Source organism: Gigantopelta aegis, chromosome 14, assembly GCF_016097555.1.
Source record: "Gigantopelta aegis isolate Gae_Host chromosome 14, Gae_host_genome, whole genome shotgun sequence".
NCBI lineage: Eukaryota > Metazoa > Mollusca > Gastropoda > Neomphalida > Peltospiridae > Gigantopelta > Gigantopelta aegis.
In genome coordinates, this window is record NC_054712.1 from 2,857,648 (window position 1) to 2,876,921 (window position 19,274).

At 38.3% G+C, this 19,274-nt stretch overlaps 1 long non-coding RNA gene across 1 annotated transcript in view; it reads right to left on the bottom strand.

Annotated features, from left to right (window-relative positions):
* LOC121389492 overlaps positions 1 to 17,357 on the bottom strand; it is a 42,360-nt gene extending 25,003 nt beyond the window's left edge. The window contains exons 1-2 of the long non-coding RNA XR_005960070.1: positions 17,205 to 17,357; positions 17,031 to 17,063 (exon numbers count right to left, since the gene is read on the bottom strand). This is a non-coding gene — a long non-coding RNA (uncharacterized LOC121389492). The remainder of the gene's footprint in view (positions 1 to 17,030; positions 17,064 to 17,204) is intronic.
* Between the last annotated feature and the right edge of the window lie 1,917 nt (positions 17,358 to 19,274).

A 19,274-nucleotide genomic window follows, 5' to 3' on the forward strand; every position in this document is an offset into this window, starting at 1 on the left:
TGAGATATAGTAGACACTGTAATGAAGCAAGTACTATGGTACGAGACACAGTGAGATATAGTAGACACTGTAATGAAGCAAGTACTATGGACACTACAAGACATGGTACGAGACAGTGAGATATAGTAGACACTGTAATGAAGCAAGTACTATGGTACGAGACACAGTGAGATATAGTAGACACTGTAATGAAGCAAGTACTATGGTACGAGACACAGTGAGATATAGTAGACACTGTAATGAAGCAAGTACTATGGTACAAGAGACAGACAGTGAGATATAGTAGACACTGTAATGAAGCAAGTACTATGGTACGAGACAGTGAGATATAGTAGACACTGTAATGAAGCTGTAATGAAGCAAGTACTATGGTACGAGACACAGTGAGATATAGTAGACACTGTAATGAAGCAAGTACGTATGGTACGAGACACAGTGATGGTACGAGAGACATGAGATATAGTAGACACTGTAATGAAGCAAGTACTATGGTACGAGACACAGTGAGATATAGTAGACCCTGTAATGAAGCAAGTACTATGGTACGAGACACAGTGAGATATAGTAGACACTGTAATGAAGCAAGTACTATGGTACGAGACACAGTGAGATATAGTAGACCCAAGTACTATGTAATGAAGCAATGAAGTACTATGGTACGAGACAGTGAGATATAGTAGACCCTGTAATGAAGCAAGTACTATGGTACGAGACACAGTGAGATATAGTAGACACTGTAATGAAGCAAGTACTATGGTACGAGACACAGTGAGATATAGTAGACACTGTAATGAAGCAAGTACTATGGTACGAGACACAGTGAGATATAGTAGACACTGTAATGAAGCAAGTACTATGGTACGAGACACAGTGAGATATAGTAGACACTGTAATGAAGCAAGTACTATGGTACGAGACACAGTGAGATATAGTAGACACTGTAATGAAGCAAGTACTATGGTACGAGACAGTGAGACAATGAAGCAAGTACTATGAGATGAGATAGTAGACACTGTAATGAAGCAAGTACTATGGTACGAGACAGTGAGATATAGTAGACACTGTAATGAAGCAAGTACTATGGTACGAGACACAGTGAGATATAGTAGACACTGTAATGAAGCAAGTACTATGGTACGAGACACAGTGAGATATAGTAGACACTGTAATGAAGCAAGTACTATGGTACGAGACAGTAGACAGTGAGATATAGTAGACACTGTAATGAAGCAAGTACTATGGTACGAGACAGTGAGATATAGTAGACACTGTAATAAAGCAAGTACTATGGTACGAGACACAGTGAGATATAGTAGACCCTGTAATGAAGCAAGTACTATGGTACGAGACAGTGAGATATAGTAGACACTGTAATGAAGCAAGTACTATGGTACGAGACAGTGAGATATAGTAGACACTGTAATGAAGCAAGTACTATGGTACGAGACACAGTGAGATATAGTAGACACTGTAATGAAGCAAGTACTATGGTACGAGACACAGTGAGATATAGTAGACACTGTAATGAAGCAAGTACTATGGTACGAGACACCCTGTAATGAAGCAAGTGAGATGAGATAGTAGACACTGTAATGAAGCAAGTACTATGGTACGAGACAGTGAGATATAGTAGACACTGTAATGAAGCAAGTACTATGGTACGAGACACAGTGAGATATAGTAGACACTGTAATGAAGCAAGTACTATGGTACGAGACAAGTACTATGTGAGATATAGTAGACACTGTAATGAAGCAAGTACTATGGTACGAGACACAGTGAGATATAGTAGACACTGTAATGAAGCAAGTACTATGGTACGAGACACAGTGAGATATAGTAGACACTGTAATGAAGCAAGTACTATGGTACGAGACAGTGAGATATAGTAGACACTGTAATGAAGCAAGTACTATGGTACGAGACACACTGTAATGAAGCAAGTACTATGGTACGAGACACAGTGAGATATAGTAGACACTGTAATGAAGCAAGTACTATGGTACACAGAGACACTGTAATGAAGCAAGTGGTAGAGACAGTAGATAGTAGACACTGTAATGAAGCAAGTACTATGGTACGAGACAGTGAGATATAGTAGACACTGTAATGAAGCAAGTACTATGGTAGACACTGTAATGAAGCAAGTACTATGGTACGAGACACAGTGAGATATAGTAGACACTGTAATGAAGCAAGTACTATGGTACGAGACACAGTGAGATATAGTAGACACTGTAATGAAGCAAGTACTATGGTACGAGACACAGATATAGAGACACTGTAATGATATATGGTACGAGACACAGTATAGTAGACACTGTAATGAAGCAAGTACTATGGTACGAGACATAGTAGACAGTGAGATATAGTAGACACTGTAATAGTAGACACTGTAAGCAAGTACTATGGTACGAGACACAGTGAGATATAGTAGACACTGTAATGAAGCAAGTACTATGGTACGAGACACAGTGAGATATAGTAGACACTGTAATGAAGCAAGTACTATGGTACGAGACACAGTGAGATATAGTAGACACTGTAATGAAGCAAGTACTATGGTACGAGACACAGTGAGATATAGTAGACACTGTAATGAAGCAAGTACTATGGTACGAGACACAGTGAGATATAGTAGACACTGTAATGAAGCAAGTACTATGGTACGAGACACACTGTGAGATATAGTAGACACTGTAATGAAGCAAGTACTATGGTACGAGACACAGTGAGATATAGTAGACACTGTAATGAAGCAAGTACTATGGTACGAGACACAGTGAGATATAGTAGACACTGTAATGAAGCAAGTACTATGGTACGAGACAGTGAGATATAGTAGACACTGTAATGAAGCAAGTACTATGGTACGAGACACAGTGAGATATAGTAGACACCTGTAATGAAGCAAGTACTATGGTACGAGACACAGTGAGATATAGTAGACACTGTAATGAAGCAAGTGTAATGAATAGCAAGTACTATGGTACGAGACACAGTGAGATATAGTAGACACTGTAATGAAGCAAGTACTATGGTACGAGACACAGTGAGATATAGTAGACACTGTAATGAAGCAAGTACTATGGTACGAGACACAGTGAGATATAGTAGACCCTGTAATGAAGCAAGTACTATGGTACGAGACACAGTGAGATATAGTAGACACTGTAATGAAGCAAGTACTATGGTACGAGACAGTGAGATATAGTAGACACTGTAATGAAGCAAGTACTATGGTACGAGACACAGTGAGATATAGTAGACACTGTAATGAAGCAAGTACTATGGTACGAGACACAGTGAGATATAGTAGACACTGTAATGAAGCAAGTACTAGACACACGAGATAGTGAGATATAGTAGACACTGTAATGAAGCAAGTACTATGGTACGAGACACAGTGAGATATAGTAGACACTGTAATGAAGCAAGTACTATGGTACGAGACAGTGAGATATAGTAGACACTGTAATGAAGCAAGTACTATGGTACGAGACAGTGAGATATAGTAGACACTGTAATGAAGCAAGTACTATGGTACGAGACACAGTGAGATATAGTAGACACTGTAATGAAGCAAGTACTATGGTACGAGACACAGTGAGATATAGTAGACACTGTAATGAAGCAAGTACTATGGTACGAGACACAGTGAGATATAGTAGACACTGTAATGAAGCAAGTACTATGGTACGAGACAGTGAGATATAGTAGACACTGTAATGAAGCAAGTACTATGGAGACACACTGTAATGACAAGTGACGAGACAGTGAGATATAGTAGACACTGTAATGAAGCAAGTGACTGTATGGTACGAGGCTGACACAAGTGAGATATAGTAGACACTGTAATGAAGCAAGTATTTCTTGAGACCTTAGCACATTTTAAAGTGTGTCTGTTTGCTGTCTTAACATTATCGTTACTTTGACACAGTTTGGAAAGGAAAGGAATGTTTCATGACACCTCTGCACATTTTAAAGTACAGCTGTTTCAGGGGTCAAATTTCAATTTATGGGGGGCATGGCAAGTATTGCCTTCGGTTTAATAACACAAATTAGGGCATCAAGGCAAGTTGGAAGGGCAGGAAGGCAAACTTTTCCTTCAAAAGAGGGGTATGAAGGGAACGGCAAGTAAGCAGGGCACCTACAGCAATTGCAATCGGTGCTGTGGTAAAATTCGAACCCTGCTGTTTGGTGTCTTAATATGGTTATTTTGACACTTGGTTTGAAAAGGAAAGAAATATTAATTTAATGACACCTCAGCACATTTTAAAGAACGGTTGTTTGCTGTCTAACACTATGGTTATTTTGACACTTCTTCAACTCACTTAGACAAGTTATAAGTTTGTTCAGTTTAAGTAATTGATGAGCTCTAGTGGTGTCATTAATCTTTACCTGCTACAGGGCTCAAACTTGATGGCGGCACTGAAGGCAATTGCCGTCATTGAGATATAAATCGCTCCTGAACAATGAATGAATGTTTAACGACACCCCAGCACGAAAAATACACCGGCTATTGGGTGTCAAACTATGGTAATGCAAACAAATAAGGTGATGATCAACATCAATATAAAAACTCAAGATTTAAATAAAAACAGTATAAAGAACTGTGCAAAAATACAAATATCACAGATAGATATTGACTTTTACTCAAAATTTCAATTTGTTTGCACCTGGTATACATTATCTGCCAATATTTAACATTTGCACATTTAAAATATGTCTACATAACAAGATAGTCTTTCAGTCAGGTTTATTTGCTGCAAATGTCACTTTTAAAAAACATGTTTCCATTAACAGTAAGGGATCTTTCACATATGCATTTTCCCACACACAGGACAGCACATACCATGGTTATGGGATCAAGGCTCTGAACAAGATTTTTTTCTATTACATTTTTTTTCCATCTGATCTGGAACAAAGCAGTCCAGTTTCAACATTTTTAACCCCTGCTGTGCTATCAAGTCTAGGTTATCATATGCTCAACCTGCAAGTTTATAATAAGGTATTGTCAAGATAACTTCTGTCGTAACAGCTTACAGATAGCCATTATAGCAAGCAGGAAGTTCAAAATGGCACCACATTTAAATATGGTACTGAATACTGACACGCCTGCCATTGGTGAAGTATGTGACAGTTCATATAATAAGGGCCTCCTTTTTATCCTGTATGGAACTCTTATACTAAATTATTCAAACTTATGTGATTTGGTAATTATCTCTAGTCCAGTGTTGTACATACACATGCAGCTTTTGGTCTCTGTATTCATAAGTCATATTAAATTTATTTTCAATGAATTCTGGATGGAACACAATGAGGCTGTTATACATGTACATGTGTGAAATGGCCCTGTTGTATCTGGACAGTAAAACAAGACCTGTTATTTGATCTGAACTAGCATTAGTGTCCCAGACATAAATATTATCACGGTTGAAACAAATACCAAGTGCTACTAAAATTAGCTTCAAACAGGTAAAAAAAGAAAGAAAAAAAGACCGCGTCAGCAAAACGTTTTCTTTTAAAAGCCTCTAACATTAAAAGTTGCATCAACAGAAAGGTGTTGCCAAGTTGTAGTCAAATATCAGGTGATGATATCATGTTTACATTTCCAATAAAAAACATTTTCATTTTATTGAAAATTATTTAAAATCCTGATTTAAAGTTGCTTTTTAGGTAAAAGAAAAACAAATTACCAAAGTTAACTCCCTTGAGTTTGTTTGTTTGTTTTGTTTAACAACACCACTAGAACACATTGATTTATTCATCATCGGCTATTGGATGGTCATTTTGACAGTCATAGAGAGGAAACCCGCTAAATATTTTCATTAGTAGCAAGGGATCTTTTATATGCACCATCCCACAGACAGGATAGCACATACCACGACCTTTGATATACCAGTCGTGGTGCACTGGCTGGAGCGAGAAATAGCGCAATGGGCCCAATGATGGGGAATGATCCCAAACCGACCGCACATCAAAGATGCGCTGTACAACTGGGATACGCCTCGCCCCTGACCTACATGTATGTCCTACTAATACTAGGACAATACTAGGACAATGAGAAACATGTTTACTATACAATCACTAATATTTATATATATATTTAAATATGTAATTAGTCTTTAAAGTCTTTGTTGGTCGACATTATCTTAACAATCACACAAAACTCAGGAATCTGTTTAATCTATTTTACTTCAACTTTTTTAAATCAGCATTTCTAAATGATGACACAAATTGATTGGAATATACTACCACTATATCCGAAATGAGTATCTTTGTCCTTAATTTTCTTTCAAATAATTTTATAATACTGTTGTATCTAGACATGTCTGTCTGGACTGAAAAGTTGCGTACACCTGTACGAACGATAGCTCTAGCCACATGTTACCTCCGTCGGTGTCACCTATGGGAGTTTATTCGGTGTTGTGTGTGTAAACGATTAGATCACGGTTGAGTGAACAATTCAGTGAAATATTCAACAGCTTGTCCAAATGACATCTATATATTGTTTCCAAACGATAGCTACAAGCAAGCTGTCCATTGTTTAACAAAGACATTAGTGGGACGGATCATTTAAAACTTCCCCACATGCTGAATGGTTTGAGGTTACGAGACAGGGAGTTACCAGAACACACCGAGTAGGTGTGACAGTCACTGATTGCCAGCTGCTTTTGTTGGTTAGGTTGCATCACAATATTAAATATCGAGGGCAGACCAGAACTGGCATGTTGAATGTCATCAAGTTCAGAAAAACAAGTTATAACCTTCCCTCCTAACAAAAACCATGATAGAAATGATAGAATAAATGATTGACTTAATGTTTAATGACACGCCAACACAAAAAATACATCAGCTATTGGTTGTGAAACAATCTTAAATATATAACTGAATTGATGATCAACATCATTATATACTGATGTAAAAAAATAAGGGAACACATCAAATTGTAGACCAAATTTAATTCACAACTAGCGTAATAATGTCTGTATTTCATACTAAGTTGTAATGTGGGATTGAATGTCTGTAGTGATGAATGAGCTGCCTATATGTTCCCAGTCAACTTCTGACAATATCAATTGATTTTTGATGCAGTCATTATTTCTTGTTGCTATGTGTGTGATCCTTTATTTCTTTCCATCAGTATATATAGAGGCTATTTCAACTTACACTCTAACCGATTGTACATTTGAAAGTTGATGCCAACCAATGGTAACTAACTGATGATCGACGGTAAAAATATAACCAATTCCCAATAGTACCAGGGATTTATGCAGGGGTTTTCACCAGGCTACAGGCCTTTTAGATTATGGTAGCCCCACTCCCATGGCTAGCGATATTCAATGTTGGGCTAGTAAATAACTACATGTACTATCGCCATTCCCGACAGGCCTTTTAGATTATGGTAGCCCCACTCCCATGGCTAGCGATATTCAATGTTGGGCTAGTAAATAACTACATGTACTATCGCCATGCCCGACAGGCCTTTTAGATTATGGTAGCCCCACTCCCATGGCTAGCGATATTCAGTGTTGGGCTAGTAAATAACTACATGTACTATCGCCATGCCCGACAGGCCTTTTAGATTATGGTAAACCCACTCCCATGGCTAGCGATATTCAATGTTGGGCTAGTAAATAACTACAAGTACTATCGCCATGCCCGACAGGCCTTTTAGATTATGGTAGACCCACTCCCATGGCTAGCGATATTCAGTGTTGGGCTAGTAAATAACTACATGTACTATCGCCATGCCCGACAGGCCTTTTAGATTATGGTAGACCCACTCCCATGGCTAGCGATATTCAATGTTGGGCTAGTAAATAACTACATGTACTATCGCCATGCCCGACAGGCCTTTTAGATTATGGTAGACCCACTCCCATGGCTAGCGATATTCAGTGTTGGGCTAGTAAATAACTACATGTACTATCGCCATGCCCGACAGGCCTTTTAGATTATGGTAGACCCACTCCCATGGCTAGCGATATTCAATGTTGGGCTAGTAAATAACTACATGTACTATCGCCATGCCCGACAGGCCTTTTAGATTATGGTAGACCCACTCCCATGGCTAGCGATATTCAATGTTGGGCTAGTAAATAACTACATGTACTATCGCCATGCCCGACAGGCCTTTTAGATTATGGTAGACCCACTCCCATGGCTAGCGATATTCAGTGTTGGGCTAGTAAATAACTACATGTACTATCGCCATGCCCGACAGGCCTTTTAGATTATGGTAAACCCACTCCCATGGCTAGCGATATTCAATGTTGGGCTAGTAAATAACTACATGTACTATCGCCATGCCCGACAGGCCTTTTAGATTATGGTAGACCCACTCCCATGGCTAGCGATATTCAATGTTGGGCTAGTAAATAACTACATGTACTATCGCCATGCCCGACAGGCCTTTTAGATTATGGTAAACCCACTCCCATGGCTAGCGATATTCAGTGTTGGGCTAGTAAATAACTACATGTACTATCGCCATGCCCGACAGGCCTTTTAGATTATGGTAGACCCACTCCCATGGCTAGCGATATTCAATGTTGGGCTAGTAAATAACTACATGTACTATCGCCATGCCCGACAGGCCTTTTAGATTATGGTAAACCCACTCCCATGGCTAGCGATATTCAGTGTTGGGCTAGTAAATAACTACATGTACTATCGCCATGCCCGACAGGCCTTTTAGATTATGGTAGACCCACTCCCATGGCTAGCGATATTCAATGTTGGGCTAGTAAATAACTACAAGTACTATCGCCATGCCCGACAGGCCTTTTAGATTATGGTAGACCCACTCCCATGGCTAGCGATATTCAGTGTTGGGCTAGTAAATAACTACATGTACTATCGCCATGCCCGACAGGCCTTTTAGATTATGGTAGACCCACTCCCATGGCTAGCGATATTCAATGTTGGGCTAGTAAATAACTACATGTACTATCGCCATGCCCGACAGGCCTTTTAGATTATGGTAGACCCACTCCCATGGCTAGCGATATTCAGTGTTGGGCTAGTAAATAACTACATGTACTATCGCCATGCCCGACAGGCCTTTTAGATTATGGTAGACCCACTCCCATGGCTAGCGATATTCAATGTTGGGCTAGTAAATAACTACATGTACTATCGCCATGCCCGACAGGCCTTTTAGATTATGGTAAACCCACTCCCATGGCTAGCGATATTCAATGTTGGGCTAGTAAATAACTACATGTACTATCGCCATGCCCGACAGGCCTTTTAGATTATGGTAGACCCACTCCCATGGCTAGCGATATTCAATGTTGGGCTAGTAAATAACTACATGTACTATCGCCATGCCCGACAGGCCTTTTAGATTATGGTAGACCCACTCCCATGGCTAGCGATATTCAGTGTTGGGCTAGTAAATAACTACATGTACTATCGCCATGCCCGACAGGCCTTTTAGATTATGGTAAACCCACTCCCATGGCTAGCGATATTCAGTGTTGGGCTAGTAAATAACTACATGTACTATCGCCATGCCCGACAGGCCTTTTAGATTATGGTAGACCCACTCCCATGGCTAGCGATATTCAATGTTGGGCTAGTAAATAACTACATGTACTATCGCCATGCCCGACAGGCCTTTTAGATTATGGTAGACCCACTCCCATGGCTAGCGATATTCAATGTTGGGCTAGTAAATAACTACATGTACTATCGCCATGCCCGACAGGCCTTTTAGATTATGGTAGACCCACTCCCATGGCTAGCGATATTCAGTGTTGGGCTAGTAAATAACTACATGTACTATCGCCATGCCCGACAGGCCTTTTAGATTATGGTAGACCCACTCCCATGGCTAGCGATATTCAGTGTTGGGCTAGTAAATAACTACATGTACTATCGCCATGCCCGACAGGCCTTTTAGATTATGGTAGACCCACTCCCATGGCTAGCGATATTCAGTGTTGGGCTAGTAAATAACTACATGTACTATCGCCATGCCCGACAGGCCTTTTAGATTATGGTAGACCCACTCCCATGGCTAGCGATATTCAGTGTTGGGCTAGTAAATAACTACATGTACTATCGCCATGCCCGACAGGCCTTTTAGATTATGGTAGACCCACTCCCATGGCTAGCGATATTCAATGTTGGGCTAGTAAATAACTACATGTACTATCGCCATGCCCGACAGGCCTTTTAGATTATGGTAAACCCACTCCCATGGCTAGCGATATTCAATGTTGGGCTAGTAAATAACTACATGTACTATCGCCATGCCCGACAGGCCTTTTAGATTATGGTAGACCCACTCCCATGGCTAGCGATATTCAATGTTGGGCTAGTAAATAACTACATGTACTATCGCCATGCCCGACAGGCCTTTTAGATTATGGTAGACCCACTCCCATGGCTAGCGATATTCAGTGTTGGGCTAGTAAATAACTACATGTACTATCGCCATGCCCGACAGGCCTTTTAGATTATGGTAAACCCACTCCCATGGCTAGCGATATTCAGTGTTGGGCTAGTAAATAACTACATGTACTATCGCCATGCCCGACAGGCCTTTTAGATTATGGTAGACCCACTCCCATGGCTAGCGATATTCAATGTTGGGCTAGTAAATAACTACATGTACTATCGCCATGCCCGACAGGCCTTTTAGATTATGGTAGACCCACTCCCATGGCTAGCGATATTCAATGTTGGGCTAGTAAATAACTACATGTACTATCGCCATGCCCGACAGGCCTTTTAGATTATGGTAGACCCACTCCCATGGCTAGCGATATTCAGTGTTGGGCTAGTAAATAACTACATGTACTATCGCCATGCCCGACAGGCCTTTTAGATTATGGTAGACCCACTCCCATGGCTAGCGATATTCAGTGTTGGGCTAGTAAATAACTACATGTACTATCGCCATGCCCGACAGGCCTTTTAGATTATGGTAGAACCCACTCCCATGGCTAGCGATATTCAGTGTTGGGCTAGTAAATAACTACATGTACTATCGCCATGCCCGACAGGCCTTTTAGATTATGGTAGACCCACTCCCATGGCTAGCGATATTCAATGTTGGGCTAGTAAATAACAACATGTACTATCGCCATGCCCGACAGGCCTTTTAGATTATGGTAAACCCACTCCCATGGCTAGCGATATTCAGTGTTGGGCTAGTAAATAACTACATGTACTATCGCCATGCCCGACAGGCCTTTTAGATTATGGTAGACCCACTCCCATGGCTAGCGATATTCAATGTTGGGCTAGTAAATAACTACATGTACTATCGCCATGCCCGACAGGCCTTTTAGATTATGGTAAACCCACTCCCATGGCTAGCGATATTCAATGTTGGGCTAGTAAATAACTACATGTACTATCGCCATGCCCGACAGGCCTTTTAGATTATGGTAGACCCACTCCCATGGCTAGCGATATTCAGTGTTGGGCTAGTAAATAACTACATGTACTATCGCCATGCCCGACAGGCCTTTTAGATTATGGTAAACCCACTCCCATGGCTAGCGATATTCAGTGTTGGGCTAGTAAATAACTACATGTACTATCGCCATGCCCGACAGGCCTTTTAGATTATGGTAAACCCACTCCCATGGCTAGCGATATTCAATGTTGGGCTAGTAAATAACTACATGTACTATCGCCATGCCCGACTGCTAGTGAAATATTTCTGGTCAAATGTTTTAAATATTTTGTAAATATGAGTATCCTGCCTCCACCCCACCCCCCAATGTTAGTGTTTTTAACCTCTATCTCCCTCTTTATGTGATATATCCAATTATTATTATTATTATTTAGTAAAATTATTTTAACTTAAAGTAAAGTAGGGTTAGTGAATTTCTACTTGTGACATAAAAAAAAAAAAAATCACTATCACATGGCTGGTGGATTTCGTAAAACTTCTACAGTCCTGAGGGTCCCATGTACGATGGGATTGTGAAAATTAAGAGTTAGTACCAGTAAACCATACTCGGTATATGTTTTCTGGCCACTGTAAAATAATTTACTAGAACACACATATATTAAATATATACTGGGAATATTTAGTATAGAAAATGGGAATTTTCAGTGTCACTTTCTTTTGGGAAGGGGCCTATGTTCGGACCCACAGAACAACTGGATAAATCCCTGACTACATACCCCACTAGTATCCTAGGCATGTATAGCTGTACAGGTCAAACACCTGGTAATGTTATACAATTTGATAAACAATGTGTTAAAAGTTTTAACACACACATTTTATTTATTTATTTTCAAAAGGCAATGTAATAACTACTGACGTTTCGAAGACTAATCACACCAATAACATCAACTTTTAATCAAATTTTGGATCCTTGTTTAGCGATTAGGTTTAGTGCAACTTTCTATTTTAAGAAATCCAGCCTATAACACAAGTATATTACAGATCAGTGTCAGGATTAGAATTTTTCGGTAGTTATATTTGACAAATTGAAAGTCTTCCACACTCAATCTCTTTGTTATTAAAGAGGTGTGTTTTTAATGAAAACACTGATTCACAATTCTCATCTCATAGTCATACAACTACAAATTTATGTACCTGGGCATTTTACTCTATTGCAGTAGAAAATCCACCAGCATTAAGGGCATCATAATCTCATTTGTGAGGAATAGTTTAATAAGTTTTGCACATTGGCATTAAACCTCCCTTATTCCCAAACTCCAGCACATAGTTTATACATTAATTGCTTGAAATAGGAAGTAAAATATGGCCTGCCATTATCTTTTTTAATATAATTTAGCACGTCAAACGAAATACATGTTAAGTCTGGTTCAGAAAAAATAAGACAGCATGACCCAAATGGTGAAGTTTACTCAAGATTATTGATGAAACTTGAAAGTGAGTTATGATCAAATCCAGAAATGTTAATATTGAGTAATTGAGACTTATATCGAAGGCTGTACAGAACACTTAGATAAATCCCTGTGAACAGCCTCAAAGGTGTTAATAGATTCAAAATACTGACACATGCCAAATGATCACATCCAGACACTGTCTTGAGCTTCGGTTGACATCACCAGGCCCTAATCTTGCTGGCAAAATTAGCGGGATTTTTTTTACCGAAAGTCAGCTCAAGTCGCCAAGTTATTAGCAGTAGTAAGAAGTCGCTGTAATATTTTGGACCTAATCCGATAACAGACATCAAGACTAGAGGGGATGATTTTCCGTTTCAGATTTTGCCACATTCCGTTTCAGATTTTTGCAAATTACGTTTTTTTTCCGTTTTTGTGTTCAATTAGTGTCATGTTTTATTGTTATAAACTATATACATTTGTTATATTGTTCCAGCTCTGAGCTGGTTTGCTATTGCTATTTTTTTAAATACCTGTAAAAATAATGTTTGAAACAAACTTATAAAAAAAAAAAAGTGTATAAACCGCACCACTTGGTTCCCACCTTCATCCGTAAATAAACCCGCATCTTTAAATAAGCCGCGGTTAAAACAAAGCCACGAACTTAATTACGGTTAATTATTGTTTGTATTTAATAATAATAAAGAGATCCATTCTCCCTTAAATTCAAACAATAAATAATTGTTGATTGTGTGGCTTTCAGTTTCATTTCATCTGATGGATTATGGGTAAGTTTCATTTATAAACAAAACACACCGTTGACAAACACCGCTATTTTCACGAAAATATGAACAAGAACTTTGGTAATGTATTGTTTGTAATCTTATATTAGTTGCCAAAAAATATGTATAAATAAATAAATACATGAGAACATTTTATTAGTTCCAGTATGATTACAAAGCGTGAACCAAAAAAAAAAGGGGGGGGGGGGGGGGGGGGGCACACACGTAAGAATTACTATTTTAGTACTCACTCGATTACACATGTATGTATGTTTCTCTGTAACCTAACTAGCGTGCCATGTGCACAAATTACATATTCAAACGAGGTCGGGTCAATCTGGATATAGGCCAGTGGTAGTGAACCGAAACTAAGCACTGTTCTGTCGATCGTTTAAAGTTTCGACATTATTTTATAACTTTAAATATATATATATATATATTTGCCTAGAATTATATATTCAGAGCCTGTAGCACAAATAACAGCCCAATTTCCAAGATATATATTTTGCAACTCCCTCGGGGAGAGGGGGAAAATGTACACAATGATGACAATGCCTCACCGCAGGACCCCCTGAACCGCAGGGTCTGTAGCACGTGCTACATGTGTTACAATAATAAACCGGTGAGAAGAAAAGTAAAATGCTATTTTTGTGTGCAATTTAGAAAACAATCGGTTCAGAAATAAATAACATGTAGTAAATTCCGTAGCATGAAAAAAGGCGTTCCCCGTGGGACGGACTATAAATGTGAAATGTTTCCGTACAAATTAACGAATATGCCCGAAGTTTCACGAAATTACGTTTTCTGGCGAAAGCGGTGTGTACATTGGCTATGCTTTTGAATCGTAATAAGTATTATTGAAAAATATCGAAATTGAACGTACTAGAAATCTTATTATATAATCAACATTCTAAAATTGTATTAGTAAATGTTTATTTTGTATATTTCAAGTTAAATTTCACTATGTAAAGTGACACGGGTAAACAGTCACATGCTTTGTTGCAAACTTACGGCAATTAAGCGTAACTTCCGAGAATTAACAGTTCTGAAAATATTTAGGCATACAGTAAACTCCATGAAAGTTCGCATACCAAAACACTATGCGTATATTATCAATACTGAATCTTAAAACTACTAAAAATATTTATTATGGTGCTTGAACCAGAAATACAACTTTTGAAGGTTATTTTTAAAAAATTGCAAATTCCGTTTCAGTTACTAAATTCCGCGATTCCGTCAGTTTTTCCGTGATCGCGGAAAATCATCCCCTCTACAAGACCCCGACTTGTTTATTGTTATAGCTCACTTGGCACCTTGTCATCCTATGTCGGACAGTGGTTTTACTTTGGTACCAGACTATCCTCGAGTAATCGTGAACCGGGCTTATTAACGGAAAATGGTTTCTGCACAGGTGCACTGTAATGTATAACTGATTTGATGATAAATTTATTATCAAAATCAACCAACAAATGTTAATAAAAATACTCATGCTAGTTTCTGTTGTGAAGAAATTAAATATATGTAGTAGTTTAATGTTGCCATTCTTCAGATACATCTGTAAACCAGGCTATTGTTTCTCAAAGTGACACATCCAGTGGGAAAAGACTGCCATCAGTAAAGTCCCTGATCCAGTGTTCGAGATTAATTTTTTTGGCCAGTATCCCAGTTGGATACTAACATTTCAAAATCTGGTATCCCACCTGAGAATTTAGTATTATATGGTATCCTGGTGGGATACTGGGTTCTTGAAGTCTGGTATCCAAAATTAAATTCTGGTATCCCCGGGATATCGGGATACTGTTAATCTCGAACATTGTGATCTATCGCAAGTCATATCATAACTACGGCAACTGTAGTCAGTGCCGTCGTTAAGTTCAAGCCCTGTACACGCAGTGTGTGATTTTGAGGCAAGTCCAAGAGCCCAAGGCTCGCAAAATCATATAGGACTCTCTAGTTTGGCTAGCATACGAGCTCGTAAAAATTATTTGTACAAATTACATTAATTCTTTGAAATGACACAGTCAACTTATATCTCAAAATCCTGGGAAATCAGTCTTGAATAGTGATCTTTTCCATGGTTTCATGCCAAACATTTAGTGTATATTCTGTTCTACTGGACACGAACTGCATGGCTCGCTGGCAGGCTCTAAAGATTTGCAAACAGGGAGTCCTTATGACACTTATTTTTTTCAAACCAACATCACACACTGACCTGTACATGTATCATTATCAATGTATCATGTTCGTAGCTTATACCTTGTACCAGCCTCCAATAAAAGTTTAATCCAATAAAATATATTTTAGTTTGGCGCGACATAAAAAAAATATATATATTTCAAACAGCATATTTGATAATTTTTCTGTTAATTATTAATCGGTCTACAATCTGGAAGCAAGTTTTGCATACATGTACATTTGTTTGAAGGATAGGAAAAAAAGCTCTTAACCTATGACATTTTTCACTACAGGCAATAACTCAGTGTATTGCTGTTTTGCTTACATCTTACAGCACATAAAAATAGAACATTCTTATAAGTTTCCTAGATTCTTTCCTTTTTTGACATGAATCCAAATGGAGACTATTTACACAAGCTTGTTATTTACAAAATAACATGTTTAAGTGTTGTTTTGTATCCATGGCATTATTCAGGTATATACGATACTTTAAATATCTAAATACAATGACAGAAGTATTCCATCTAGTATGGGGTCTAAATATATTTTAAAATCAAGGGAAGGTGGAAGGGAAATATCAATTCTTTATTTCTTTATATATGAATAATACAAAAAACATAAGTAAGAATATTTAAATAAACATATATAGTCATGTATGGATTTTAAGTGAATAATGGAACACAATGTATATAATTTAGATGGTTTACTAATAATTCAAAAAACTATACTTTTTATACTGAGATAGCGGATCTACACCCTGATTACACAGACGGAATAATCTATCTTTTCTCTCAACTTTCCTAGGAAAGAGATCGACCATACCCCTCTATATCAAAGGCTCTAAAGACCAACCCTATTCTTTACTGTAAAACTACCCTAACCATCGAAACAGGGGTATGGGTCAAACTCATGCCCTTTCCTATATCGTACTGTTTCTAATTCTAGTCTTCCCAGTATTTATAAATATTTGTATGTATATTATTGATGAGTGGATAGTGCCCCAGTTTGCTTTTACATGCAACATTGACACTGTTTTTCAACTTGAAGGTTTAGCTTACAGAATTTTGTATGTAGTTTTTGGAATGGTTCTGATTCCAGTGTATCAAAATATTTGTGTTGGTCAGGTTTTAAAATAAACAAAATAATAACATGATTAACCTCATTTTGGTTTTGTTTATCAAACTACTTCAAAGTGTAGTCATATCGTTATTGTCAACTATATTAAACTAATTTAAAACTACTTACCATTAGCAACAACAGTGTTATATAATAAAAGTGCTGAAAGAAAGAAACAAAAAAAGTATAAATGTACAACTTAAAAAAGTGAAACGGGAACATGCACGGTTCGATTTTGATACCGGAAGTACATCGCGAAAACCGTGACAATTTTCTGACAGTAGCTATTCTGTACAAACTTACCAAAAAGTCCAAAACAAAATAACATATCGGTAAGCACAGATGTACACCCAGTAACTGGGGACAATGCATAAAATCTGCAATTGTCCCTTGGATCTCATAAATGATGCTTATCTCTTCGGACGGTGTCTATAGTTAATCCATACACATCCATCGTTCTTGTGTCGAATGCGCATAATGCTGTCTGCGCATCTCAAAACCAGCCGGTCAAGAACAAAAAAAAAAAAAGTTTTCTATGGAAGACCGCTGTGTCATCAATGTGTACATATCTTCTTGAGTTTCTGCGTTTGAGTCGATAACAGTAGCGGATTCAGGGGGTGGGGGCGTCCAGGGGTCCAGACCCCTCTTTTTGAAAACCGCCCATGACATTTAAGGGGAAACGTGATTATATTAACTGTTCTGTGTAAAAGGAGAGATCAGTCATCACATTTGGAACACCCCTTCAGAAATCCTGTATCCGCGCCTGGATAATAATGTAATTTTTTTTATCAGGAAAGGGGGTCAGTAATCACTATAAATGAATATTTCAAAGATGTTCATTTGTTCATTTTTGTCGTGTGAAAATTCGATTTGTTTTGTTTAACGATTTATTAATCATCGGCAATTGGAAGTCAAATATTTGATATTTTTTAACATATAGGCTATAGGCTAGTCTTAGAGAGGAAACCCGCTACATTTTTCCATTAGTAGCAAGTAATCTTTATATGCACCATTCCACAGACAGGATAAAAAACAAAACATACTACAGTATTTGATATGCCAGTCGTGGTGCACTGGCTGGAACAAGAAATAGGTCACTGGGCCCACCGACGGGCATCCATCCCAGACAGACCACACACCAGACGAGCGCTTTACCAGTTAGCTACGTCCCGCTAGTGCCGTAGCTAGGATTTTTTGTTTGGGGGGAGGGGGGGGGGGGCAACTAAGTAGTTAATAGTCTAAAACTCCTTAAACAGTTAAGAAGAGAATTTTCTTTAAGTTTCTATGCTTTCCGGATTTTTTTTCGGGGAGGGGGGGAGTTATAACCTTGTCCCCCCCCTTCCCCCTCCCGCTATCTACCACCCTGCCCGCCCCCTTTTTTGTCGTGTGAATTGTAGTCCTAAGATATTGTGGTGTAAATTATAATACCAGCAATGTTTATTTTTACCTGAATTTTGGCTGAAGCCTCTGTCACAGCATAAGATCGTCGGATTTCCATTAATCATATACTAAACATAATATCAAACATCGGGGGGAGGGGTGTGTTGTTGGGGGGGGGGTAATTTTTTTTGGGGGGTGGGGGGTGGGCACCGGATATATAGCTTACAGTCAATATCTAAAAGCAAGCAAGTAGGTCAGGAGCATTAGCACATAACCTGGAAAAAATTAGTAGAAAGCTGAATTTTTCAGTTTTCAGATGGCCGCCATTACCATCAGCGATAAATGGGAAAACTCGAAAAGAATTATAACTGCTCAACCACAGGCTTTAGAATCATGATTTTAATGTGTAAATCCATGTTTGGAGTGTGCTGAATCCAATGGGTGCAAATATGTTTCAATTCCATCTGAAATAATCAAAGATGGCTACCAACAAAGCTAATAATCGGCTCATAAACCAGGCATTTCTCTACTTTAGAGCTATAATCATATACAATTCACAGTACATTAAATTGAAGAGGGGTTTTACAAACAAAACTTGATAAATGGAGAACGGCAAAACATAAAATGTCTGTTTTTGTTCAGCATGTGCGTGAATTATGACCTTGCAAATGAATTTTTACCTTGCGTTTCAATTTTCTTGTTCTTGTTTTATAACATTATTTGGCCAGTGGACTAAATATATTACTAATTTCACTATCATTTGTTTGTTGGGCAACACTAATTTACCATTTTAGCATTGTAGGAGTACCTTCTGATGAATTGGCTAGTATTTTTCCATTTGATTTTTAATTTAAAAAATGGCCGCCAACCCATATAAGGACATACAGTATATGGAAATATGCATAGCATTAGCTAAATGGCATTTACACTTTGTTTCCTAATACTGTAAATGAAGAAAATAGACCCCAACTGTCTTATTCTTATATTTATATA